Genomic DNA, 11,616 nt, shown 5'->3' on the forward strand with positions numbered 1-11,616 from the left:
GGAATTATCTTTAATATCAATATTAAAATGTTATGTTTAAAATGTTTTCAAACAATACAGGGTGATGTAACATTGTTTGATTTTGTTTTTCACCAGAATGCATGTAAATCGAAACGTTTTTCTCCCTGCAGTTAAGTTACTTAGAAATTTTGTAGACTGGAGAAAATGTTAATGCTGTTTTACAGATACTAGTGAAAATTACTTTACTGAAGCTTTAGAAGGAAAATACCCATGTCTGCAGTTACACTTGGAAAGAAGGAAATGTCAGATAGAAGTCAAGAAAAAAGATTTTTCAACATTTGATGATGTAGTAGAAAATACTGAAATAGCACAGGTAAAAGTTTATTTTATATTGAATGTTATAATTTTTTTCACATGACATGTTTGTATCCAAATAGTATTTGAATCATCGGCAGTAAGGAGAAGACAACAATCTAAATAATTTTTTTGAATGTTTTTTTCTGGAAATTTAAATAAAGAGAAGAATTTATTATTTAGATAGTTATATAGATATTTTGAATTATTTTCAATGAATGTTTTAAATAGAAAATGATTGTATCTAAATAGACAAGTTAACTTTAGTATTTAAGTTGAGCTTGTAGCATTGTTATGCATCAGTACATTTTTTCTTATATTTTATGTTTCGAAATATTTTTCTGTTTTAATAAAGATTAGGGGAAATTTTGGCTTCACAAATGAAATAGATTTTTGGTTTTAGTATTTTGTATTTGAATGCACAAAGTTTATAAAGTGTAAAGGTAGTGCTGTATATTTAAAGTAATTAAAACAGTTAAGTGACCTGCCTAGACTACTTACATATGATGCTAGGTTTGTAGGGTTCTGAATGAATCTGATGGCTGTGCAGGGCATCTCAATAGCTGCAAGGTTAAACCTATTTCATGACATGTGATACCCATCAAACACCTCTAGTACAAAAGACACTTTGGGCCAAATGGTCTGATCAGAAATGACAAAGCAATTTGCTTATTTAATAAGAGACACCAGATCTAGCGATGCTTTCAAAACTTAAGTATTGGGGTAAGTATTAAAACTCAACAAAGTGACTAAACAAATGTGGAAACTCATGCATAAAATCTTAACATATAAACACTGCTTTCTGGGATGTGGCTCTGAGGGATGACAGATCTATTCCCCAGATACCTTTTCCTTTGCAATGCATAGTACTATCTACCCCCCTCCCTTATGCATATGGTGACATCCTTCCCTTCTAATTTCCTTTTTTCATTGTTTAATGAAGTTTAAAAAGCTTCCCACACACTCACAAACATTACTTTTTTAATCATACAGATATGAAAAATTTCTTACCACTTGTAGATATAAAATTAATTAACAGACACCTTCTTGTTTCTATGTATTTTACTTTGGAAACATTTGTGTGTGGTCTTCTTTTGTAGTTTTTCAGGTCTTTGTTATTTTTGCAACTCACAAAATTCTGTAGTAATCTTGTTTTTAATTCATCAGTACAAAATACTTTAGCTAGTTGATTATGTCACAATTAATGAGACAATACATCAGCGTTTCATTTATGGAAATTGGGAGAAGCTTTGTTTTATTTTTAAACCATTGAGAAAAGAAAATTAGGAACAAAATATCTCATGAAAGAGGTTTTTTGCCAAAATATATCAAAATAACTTTTCATTATACTTAGATACAGTTGAAAGTAAATCAGTGGATCAAATTACAAACATTAAATCTACATGTTAGGGATAAAAAAATTAATAAAGAAAAATATATAATACTGGAAACTGTTAACAAAATATACATACTGTGTTTGCTAACTTTCACTACAAAATTATTTATTAAAAATGCTGAATACTTACACTGATTGAAAGTATTCAAGTAGTGGCTTTTCACTATTGTTTTTAGTACACATGTTGGTCACATGAATCATGAAATGAAAGTAAGGTTATCTTATTCTTAAGAAGCGATATCTGTGTTTTGATGGTAGTAACACATTTCACATTATAATCATTCTTTGTATTAAAACTCAACAGTTGTGTTTCATGTGAAACTGGTATTTATTATTCATTGTTTTTGAAAAATGATAAGCTCATTGTAACCTCTGCAGTAAATTTTTTGGGTGTTTATTGCTCATGTCATAGACATTGATTGAACAAAAACAATAGATATGCACAACTATACAGTGTGTCTAATGTAGTTATTGAGACAGTGGAAGACTTTTATGAATTTTAGCAAAACAGAAAGCAGTAGATTAAATTCTGCCCATTTTTGTTCTAGAACTTTGAGGTCACTCTTCATGCTACTATTATATGAACTAAATAAAAAAGAATTTGTTTAAATATAGTAAAATTTGGTTCCCAATGAGCTTTAATAAAGGTCTTGCATACATGTAAAAATATGATGCTCTTATTTCGAACACTTAAGACAACCAACATATGTGTTTTATTTACTTATTTCACTAGTGATAGACTGTAATCTGATATACAATATTTTGGCTTCAAAAATTTAAAACCAGAGTGCTTACTTCTTGCTTGAACATTTTATGCATTCCATTAAAGGTACTTGCATCAAAAAGATCAACTATTTAATTTTCTCATGGTATAGATGCCTCCTTGAACATCTCCAGAGTCTGTATACGTTTGCCAAGATATATGAGGGATAAGGGATTCTAGAAATTAGCAGTAATACAATTCATTTATTTTTTTATCTTTTATTAGTTTATTGTTATAAAGAGTCTACTTAAATTTATATTAAATAATCTGTTTTATTTAATTTACAAGTAGTCTGTTCTTTTTTAATTATGTGTGTGTGTTGTGTGTAATGAGAAGTATAGGCTGTAGTGTAATTTTTTTTACCCTAGAATTACTGATAAGGTCTATGATTCCATTACCTTTTTAAACATATTCTTCTAAACTCTTTATGCATCAAATTGCTTCTGAGTCATTGGCATGGTTACAGGATCTCTAATAACATACAAGTCAAAACTGAAAATTATAAACACAAATATCATTAATATTGTAATAAATTTCACTAATTACTGCTAAGGTAACATATGTACTTACACATACACATAAAATGAGTGGTTTCACTCAATTTTTGGTCTGTTCTTTAACATTCAGTTTAGTAACAAAATTTACTGAATATGATGCAACATATAATCCCCCCCCCCCCATTAGTGAATAATATAAAAACACATTCAATGATTTAAGCTTTAACAAGCACTTACTTCAAAAACATTAAGTTCTCTCTGAGTGGACAAGAAGTCTTTGTTGTTGTTATCCTAAATGTCCTTTCCTCTCACATCCTTTCCAGAATCTTGTGGGTACTTAATTCATGAGATGTCTCTATGATAATAAGCAACATTTACATATGTAAAAAGGTACCTTACAATATTATTTTCTGTAATAATATCATCATTGGAATGTCATATTGTCTACATTATCTTTGATAATATATTTTTACATCATTTGATGATTCAGTACTCCATTCTTCACAAGCATGTTTGTAACAATGCTCATTTTGGTTCATTCTGCCAACTTTTATGTTCCTATGTATGTAAATTCCACGTCATGTCTTAAGTATTTGAGTTCTATGTTCATGTTGGGAGAGCTTTTTGTTCTGTTGAAGACATAAACTCATTAAATTCCCCAATCCATGTTATCTTAGTTAGGTTTGGTGACACAACATTACTAGAACTATACCTTTGGTTTTATCTTTGAATTTTAGGGTGTGTTACTTGGGGTTGTCTGCAACTTCAAGCTGGTTCCTTGATAAATTGTGGTTTAATGGACTGTTATCATGATGCATCCATATTGCCACAGATAGCTAGAAACTAGTGAATTTATAACTGATATAACTAATTATGAAAATTTTCCTTTTCAAGTAAGTATTGAGTTTACATTCTATTGTACTGTGTCATGGCTGTTGGAATTATCAGTCAGAAGCCATTCCTGTGTAATTTACACAGTTCCTACATTCATAAGTTTTTTATGTCAGTGACTGTTCCTCCCAAGTTGTGCATATTTTTTAATTAGCTTCTCATTATACACTAGTCAGTTAGTTTATCGAGTGTCCCAAGAAGATTTTTTGTGGGTTAGATAGAAGTTGTGGCTAATCGTTAAGATACCCGGGTGACTTGTTCACTAAGAGACCTTAAAATTTTGTGGAAACACACAATCATGACACATTTTATACATCTTACTCTATGAATAATTATACAGCAGCAAAACAGTATTTATAGAAGCCAAAAAATTACACGACAGTCAAGACAATATAAAACAGATGTTTATAGGTTTTGCCATTGTCTATAGCTCAGCTTACAACTTCACATACTTGTAAAATAATATTCTAATACGATATCTTACCTCCTCACACTAAAAGCTTTCTCAACATATACTGTTCTCTATTGGCAGAAATTTTTGCTCGCCACTAGCCTAGATACTCCCACTTATCTCTGCATACTAACATGCAAGTGTTCATGCAGCAACCCTCCACCAATAGGAATGCAACACTACCCTTAGTACTCTCTCTAATTTTGCAGCTATTAATTACTTCTTGATTGGCAGCCTTATTGAATAGATATGTTTTTGCTCGAAGTTTGATTCACTTATCCATAAAGTTTTACTTTCCTAATTTTCTCCTTCAGTGAGATTGTTATTTACCATTTTCATTCTCTTTTGTGGAGAGTTACAAATTATTTTATTTATCTTCCTTCCTTTTTAACTTTTGAGAGTTATGCACTCCCAGTTTCAGTTGGTCACAACTACAGCTGCTGTTACTGCTGCAGCAGAATTACAGATCACGTCCAACAGGCTATCACTTTATAGGTCAAAAATCGTGGTTCCGATTCTGGTCTGTTGGAAGTTGACCAATTTCATGCAACAATCAGAACAGACTGATGATTGTCCTATAAAACCTGCTTAAGGTTTCAGTGATCAGGAAGTTTTGGATTTGGACAGCCTTTTTCCCTCTCTCAGTCGTGTATCATTTTGAAGGATTTGCCCAGACCTCTTTCCCCTTTGGTGGAATTGATTATTCAGGTTTGTTATTTTCTGTCCTTATCTCCCATTTCCTGTCGTTCCACCTCTGCCCTTCTCAAGACTAGCCTTTGGGTTTCCTCTCTCCTTGAATATTGGAGTTTATGCGAGTCATTTTGGGGAGAATTTGTGTTTGGGTTCATTATACCTCAACCCCCACATACTGAGGACAATCATGCTTTTGATTATCATCATTCCAACTTTCCCTTATTTGGACTCACAGTGTTTGGTGTTGCTTCTTCCTTAGTGGGAACTGGACCTCAATAATTCAATTACCTTTTCCCATATTTGTCTTACTCTCACCACTCTTATCGGGTCAAGGGTGGTTAGGGGCCGACTCCTTCAATTTGCCCATATTTGGAGGCCCTTGGCAGTCAATCCATGGGTTCCGAAAGTCCTTTCAGCAAGTTTGGTCCTCTATTCCTTTCATCTACCCGTATATTTCACAATCCAGTTTCCTTCCCTCCTCCTTGGGAACCCCATTTTTTGCTTGCCTGATCCATTCCAGGGGCCTTCATTTCCACCATTATATGGATGTCTGGCTGCTTCTTGCCGCACACCCACAAAATTTTTGGGGTGTTTTTCAACTCCCTTCTCTGCAACTTTTTAACAACAACAAAAAAATTTCAGTAAAAATTTGTTTGTTTTTGTTTCAATAAACAAGTGTTTTTAAATACATTGAGTATACACATAATTTTTTATTCTAATTCTTAACTATTATTTTTAATATTCAAGGTAAGAAACATTAAATCAGTCCTTTTTATAAAGAATATATATTAATTTCCAATATTGAAAGTTTACTTTCTTATTATATAAATTAGTGAGTTTGTAAACAAAGACTTATAAATATAATAAAAATTACTTTATTTAGAATGCTTTTGCCACTCTTCTCAATACACCACTTCCCCAATTTTGGTCTTCTGTTCCTCATCCTCTGATGGGAGCAGTCGTTGCTCTCAGTCAGACTTGGTCAGGTTGGTACCTATATGCATATCTTCCTATTCATCTTCTCTCATGTGCTTGCAGTGTTCTGCTGGTGACTCTGTATTGGCTAGCTCACATATGGTTTCCACTACAGCAGTGGTTTTGGGTGTTGCTTTCCTTTTCTCTTACTTTATCTCCAACACTCATCCATAAACCCCACTCCAGCATGCTTCAACCATCTGTACCAGCAGTCCATCTTCACCCGTGGCTTTGTCTGTCCCTCACATGAAGGGATAGGCTTTTGCATGTAGCTTCCTTTGTTTCCCGTCCTGTGCGTCTTTTTTTCCATGGCTGTTTACCAATGTAAGTGGTACATGTATCGCTGTTGATCTGTCCAGAGGGGTTATTGTGCTTCCCATACTACTGTTCCTCGCCTACTGTCCTTTTTGTCTTGGCTTTTTGAATGGAACCTTTTGGTTTTTCTTTGTTGTGGACTATAGAGTGGCATTATCTGCAATGTTTTGGTTTCCTGAATGTGCTTGTGTTTTTCAATTGCCAGTCTTATCCATGTTATTTCATTCCTTCCATTTTTTCCTGTCCTTCTGGCTCTGCTTCCCTCATTGTGGTCCTCCATGCTTTTCCCCATCCTCCATTTGAACCCTTATCTTTGTGTTCATTATATTACCTTTCCTTGAAGTCCCTGTTCCTGCTCTTGTCGGAATGTGAACAACATGTCATTCTGATGTGTTAGCAATTGTTGTTTGCCACATTTTGTGTCATAGTTCCTATGTTCTCCTCTTTCCTGATTGTTAATTTATTCCCAAGACTTCTGCTTCTCATGAGAGAAATTCTACCTTCACACCCTTTTCCCTTCCCTCCATTTCCCACTTTTATGACCGTTCTGATCTTGCCTGCCTCCTTTGCCTGGTCAGGGCTCTCTGTACTGTGACCTTCCATGGTTCCTGAGTCCACTTGTTTATTCCGTGGAATCCCCACCTCTTCTGTGATCTTTTTCACCATTAACCTTATGGGTTGAATTTGCCTGGCATTTTCTTCCCCTTATTCTGATGTTTGTTGCCTTTTTTCATGTTTTCTTCCCATCGGATCTTTCATCTTATTGTGTCCTTGGATTTACATTTCCATCTTCCACCTTGGAGGACATCATCAGTACTATAACAGTTTATCTGTGGGTGGTAAGTACTCTGTTCATTTTATTTTTCTTTGCAGGGCCCTTATTGCATGTTTGGATCCTGCTATGTAACGACTGTTGCCTGACCAGGTATACTTAATCTTAAATCCACACTGTGCAACCTGTGTTCATATACCATATTAGCTGACTGTGACATTGAGGCTCATACTATTGCTGACCTGATGTACAATTCCAGATACTGCCTGGTGTTGGTTGATTGACTTTGTCAGTGTGTTCTCTAAGCTTTCAGAATACATCATAACACATATCTAGGTCATATTACACCCACTGTTGAGATGGGGTGTTCTGCAGGACTGCTCATACGTATACCTCACATTCTTTTGCTCCATAAGTATGTTTTTCCTGGACCATACACTCATGGACTAACACATGTAAGGCAGACAGGGATTGCTGCCCATCTCTGATGATCCATGGTGTTTGACACTCGTCCTACCATAGACCTGATGTACAATTCCAAATGCCACCAGGTGTTGGATAATTTGCTCCATCAATGCGATCACTCTGCTTTTCAAAATAGGGTTTCGTGGTCACCCATTGCACTGTCTCAGGTGCTACAGTTCTCCAGACTCTCCAACATTTTATTTCCCTTCTTCTAGTGGAGTATGGGAGTCCTTGCCACTTGCCAGTTCCTAACCACTGGGGTGGTGGATCATAGAGGCCTGTCCTCCTGAGTGTGCACAATAACACTCAGTAGAGAGTAGGGTGGTGGCATTCTGCTGGTGTAGATGGCGTGATGCCCCTCCTACTGCAAACCTGATGTAAAATTCAAGATGCTGCCAGGTGTTGGATGTAGCACTTTGCCATATATTGCAGTTTGTCCTTCTGGCTGAGATACCCTCCTTCCTACCATCCACTGGATGTTGGTTCCCAGGGATCGGGTGTTAATTGAAGCAGGAACAGCCATAAAAGTCCTCAAATGTGTTTGGATGGTTATACTCTTCTACCATGGAGTGGACGATAAATTCCCAATGCCACCAGGTCTTGGAGTGGAGACGCACCCCATATAGCCATCCTTCTTCCTACTGTCCAGTTGATGTTAGTTCCTGTTGGATCTTGTGTTGGTTGTAGCTGTACGAGACACATGAATTCCCACGGGTGTAAGGTTTGTTACTCTTCTCCTACTGTGGACTGGACAAAAACTTCACAATCCTGCCAAGTTTTGGACTAGGAATGAATGCCCTCCTGGGCCCTCCATCTTCCTACCATCCACAGGATGTTGGTCCTGGTATTGGTGGGTTCTTGGTACGGAAGTTCCTTTTCCCTACCATTACCCATTCTTGAGGTGAAAGGTAGAGGACGCTCTTATTACTGTGGAACTGATGTACAATTCCAGTTGCTGCCAGGTGTTGGTTGAGGTCAATCTCCCCTTTATGGTCTGTTACACCCTAGGGGGATCCTATTCTTTTTGTACTTTTTTTTAGTCCCTCCTTTGTTTCCGACCTGTTAGCGACACATTCCTAATGAGGGAAGAGTATAACTAGCTCAGAGGTGGTGCAGTTTCCCACTTCTTACACCTCATGGTTTTTCTCAAGGGGGATCATCTTCTCATTGGCCCTACACCTGTTCATTGTGGTAAGGGGTAAGATATTGTATCGGAAGTTAACATTTTTTTAAACTGAAAATGTATTTCTGATAAATACTTACCTCCTCTCACATTTTCCATCCATCCTCACCACTTCAGGTGTGGTTTGGTGTGATCTGACCAATCTCGAAGTGGTTAACAGCTGCAAAATTAGAGGGTGCTAGTTACAATATGGGTAATGTTGCACTCCTATTGGTGGGGGGTTGCTACATGATTATTTGCATGATAGTATGCAGACATAAGTGGCTAGTGTTGAGCAAACATTTGCACCAATAGACGGCTGTATAAGTTGAGAAAGGTTAGTATCTATCTGAAATACATTTTCTGTTTTAGAAAATGTTAACATCTACTGAAATATCCTATACGTAAATAAGGGTGATGACTTTAAAATTAAGTATGATAAGAGTTGGATGTAGAGTTACAAATATGGACTTATATACGATTATTTTAATTTAACCACCTTAATAAAAATAAGAGGACAAGAATAGCTGTTGAAGTTGGGAATAAGTTAAAAAAACAGTATATAAAATAAAATAACCTTTATTTTTTAAGAAACACAATAAAACTAAATAATAACTAAAGGGATGAATGCAGTGTGACTTCTTGATAATCTTCTAAACTTTTATAACAGAAGTTTTTTGTAGGTGGGCTTACTTATTATGATTCTGTAGCTAACAACTGTTCAGGAGAATTCTGTTTTTGGGAGGGTATTTATTTCATTGAAAAAGTGTAAGTTTAATGTTACTTCAACCTATATACTGTAATGTTTCTGATACATTTTTTTACAAGTCTGCTATATATCACAGATATCCAAGTTTGCTGTAAAGATGTATTAGTAGTTGCACTTGAGAGAATATTAAATGGTTTTCTCAGGGAATTGAGAAATGAAATTTTGTTGTTAGATTCAAATATCAAACAAAGATATGTTGTATTATGGTTTTAGAAGTAAAATAGATACTGTTACGTCTCCGTTCGTTGGTTAATTTTCCATAAATTCATTCCGACGAAACTTTAGCGACACAAGTCCTTTCTTAAATAAAACTGGTTTATTCTTTCTGAATATAACTTTGCGATACACTTAATTTCAACAGTCGCGCTATAATTCTCAACGAACGTCTCACATGCTCGACTTCAACAATACTCAGTTCTATTACACACTCTCTGACTGCAGTTCAATTACTCATTACCTAGTTGTCCCGTCACGTTGTGAACATCTTATATATACAAGACTAACACATATCTAGTAAATGCTAGGGCATTCTTGAAGGAACAGGATATTTCTAGAAAAAGGTGGCGTGATACTAGTCACGTGACTTCGCTGACGCAACATGTGATTTAGCAACAGCCAGTAATTTATATGGTGCTCATAAGCATGATTTACCAGCACATACACTCATCTGCATTGATTTTCATACTGTTATGTCACATTAATTAACATGATGTATGGGTGGTCTAAATAATGGCAGTGAAATTGAAACCAGGTCCAAATGTGCCTAACTAGTCCTGAGTTGCAACTATAATTCTATAATTTAAATATAATTTGTGGTTAGGAACTTAGGAAAGTAGAATGTTTCCTTTCATCTGACAATTTGCATGTTGCAACTAAATAGTGTAGCCAGTATTTATTAATTTATTCTTTTAGCCCATTATGTCGAAAAAAGAAAGTGGGAGTGGGGCACAGGGATGCAAAAGACGTCCACAATTTGCAGCTTTGATGGTGGAGTCAAGCAAATTGATGAGAGCTTTCCTTGCTGGAAATGATGACACCAGTAAGCCAGCATCTGTTCCTTTTGATGGCAGCAAAGAAGTCAAAGTGCAAGATTGTGAACATGCTATTTCATTTGAAAAAGAAAACAATGAAGAAACTGTTCTCTATCCTGTTGAAAGCTACAATAATAGTAAACAAGAGGATTCCACTTTGTCAGAAACAAATCCACAGAATAGTGTTGCTAAGCTAAAAGAGAATGACCTAATGAATATTTTAACACACAGAGATATTGGATTTATGAAGTTTGATACAACATGCTCAGCAGTTGTAACACACGCACATTGCACAGAGATTGTTAAAGTTGGAGCACATGAATTTCAACATAAAGAAAGTCCATTTAATGCCAAAGATGGGCGTTCTGTGACTGCATTTTGGTTCAAATGACGCCTTCTGAATGGACAAGTGGTCAAACGGTCCTGGTTGGTGTATTCACCTCTACATATAAAGCAGCATACTGTTTTTGTTGTCTTCTTTTTTAATCTACATATATGACATCAGATAGTCGGTCTTTCAAAACACAGGGTAGATTCTCTAAGTGGAAAAAATTGAAAAGTTAAATGCCCATGAAAATAGTGACAGCCATCATAAGTCATTTGCTGCTTGGAAATAAACTGATTGCCGAATTTGTCTTCAAAGTGGCATTGATGAAGAGCTGCAAAGGCAAATTCAGCAAGAAAAAATAGATGGAGAGATGTACTGTAATGGTTGCTGGATTATACACAATATTTAGCTTTTCAGAATCTTGCATTTCGTGGTCATACTGAGAACATAATCTCAAACGAAAACCCTGTAAATTTCCTGTCACTTTGCAGTTATTAGCAAAGTATGATCCAGTAATGAGAGAACATTTGGAGCGTGTTAAAAACAAGCAAATGTCAACATCTTATCTTTCTCCTGAAATCCCAAAATGAGTTTATAAATCTCATGGCTTCACATGTGCGAAATTATTGTTTTTTCAGCAAGTCGTAGAAACAAATACTATGGTATTCTGTTTGATTCCACACCTGATTTAGCTCATCGTTAGCAATTGGCCCAAGTGATTCGGTTTGTTGACATTGCCTTTAGACAAGAAAAGTAGGAGTCAAAGAGTCATTTATTGACTTTATACAGATAA

General features: G+C 35.5%; 1 long non-coding RNA gene and 1 pseudogene across 2 annotated transcripts in view; both read left to right on the forward strand.

The window, feature by feature from the left end:
• LOC106464324 overlaps positions 1–11,616 on the forward strand; it is a 75,866-nt pseudogene that overhangs the window by 24,634 nt on the left and 39,616 nt on the right.
• The window catches only part of LOC111086995, a 15,874-nt gene continuing 4,285 nt past the window's right edge, over positions 28–11,616 (forward strand). For both annotated transcript variants that reach the window (XR_002611719.1, XR_002611720.1), the window contains exons 1-2: positions 28–334; positions 3,709–3,864. This is a non-coding gene — a long non-coding RNA (uncharacterized LOC111086995). The remainder of the gene's footprint in view (positions 335–3,708; positions 3,865–11,616) is intronic.

This window comes from Limulus polyphemus, unplaced genomic scaffold, assembly GCF_000517525.1.
Source record: "Limulus polyphemus unplaced genomic scaffold, Limulus_polyphemus-2.1.2 Scaffold1620, whole genome shotgun sequence".
NCBI lineage: Eukaryota > Metazoa > Arthropoda > Merostomata > Xiphosura > Limulidae > Limulus > Limulus polyphemus.